Source organism: Nestor notabilis, unplaced genomic scaffold, assembly GCF_000696875.1.
Source record: "Nestor notabilis isolate BGI_N333 unplaced genomic scaffold, ASM69687v1 scaffold6989, whole genome shotgun sequence".
Lineage (NCBI taxonomy): Eukaryota > Metazoa > Chordata > Aves > Psittaciformes > Psittacidae > Nestor > Nestor notabilis.
The window spans coordinates 30,495-31,666 of record NW_009942431.1 but is presented as its reverse complement, the minus strand read 5'-3'; the positions used below and the strand labels follow the sequence as shown (position 1 = coordinate 31,666).

General features: G+C 48.0%; 1 protein-coding gene across 1 annotated transcript in view; it reads left to right on the top strand.

Annotated features, from left to right (window-relative positions):
- Positions 1 to 1,172, top strand: part of SLCO2B1 (solute carrier organic anion transporter family, member 2B1) — a gene marked incomplete at its 5' end in the record, with an annotated part of 34,328 nt that overhangs the window by 4,504 nt on the left and 28,652 nt on the right. The window lies entirely within an intron of this gene.

Here is a 1,172-nt window from a genome sequence, read left to right as displayed (position 1 = left end):
AACTGACTTCACCAGTTGTTTTTTGCCCTGGACTTTGTCACTATATACATTTATGATGTTTGCAGCACAAGAGCATACTCTAGTCTTGATCTTCCTCCTCCTATGAGGGTTATTGCTGCAGCTATCCATCCTCTTCAGAGCGTGAACCATGGGGAGGTTTCTGGAGCCTTGGCTCACTTGCCTCTGAAGGATGAAGCAATGGGCTGAGGGTTTGCTGTCTGCCTGCACACCCTGATGCTCGGTTCTTTTAAACCATCTTCTGCAAATGGATATTGAATGAGAAATGTGCCCAGTGGAGCTGGAGAACACCCAGTTTTAGAGCTATCTTCAGCCTAAAGATGTCTTCACCCCACTGGGACAAGCCAGCGAGCTGTGGCTGCTGAGTGCTGAATCTAATTTAACTCATGTTTTCCTATGAAAAAACCCAACTTGGTGTTTATTCAGGAGGGGATTTAAAACCCCACTTTGCTGAATGCTTCGTACAGGGAGGGGATGATTCAGTTCCTTTGACCTATCACTTGTTCCTGCCCGAGATGGGAGACGAGATGCAGCAGCATCCACCACGCCGAAGCCAGTGAACTGATTGCAGTTTCAATTGCACCCCCAGTGAGAACAGCTCACTTGTGTTAAACCTCACCTCTGTGAAGGAAGAGGCTTCTGGGAGGACTCGTGTCCTGGGGTTGCTCGTGACTAGTGTCTAACCACAGGTATCCCCTTTTCCTGTACAAATAGATCTTGGTTCACACTTGCCCTGTTGTGAATTTGCATCCCGGCTCCTGCGTATCCCGTGTTATTAACGCCAAGTACCTTCCCCACAGAAAATGTTATTTTTGGCAGTGTCCTGAGGATGACAGGAGAGGAGGCTGGGACGAACTGAGGGAAGACAGGGAGGAGGAAGGGATATAATCCCTATTCCAGCACTTTTAAAGATAGGGTTCTGTCGGTTGAACTGCAAACCAGGCACTGGCTGATGGACCCGACTGGTAGGAACAGCTCCAGGGTCCAAGTCCTGCTGTGAATGGGGTCCTTCTGTGGGTAGGCAGACTGTAAAGAAGCCTAAACCACTGCTCTTGGATGCTGAAAGTGAGCTGTAGTTAATTCCATTTTCATCCTAATAAAGGATTTTTCTGGGAAGGAAAGGAAAGGGGTAAAAAAGGAAAGGGAGAGAGAAA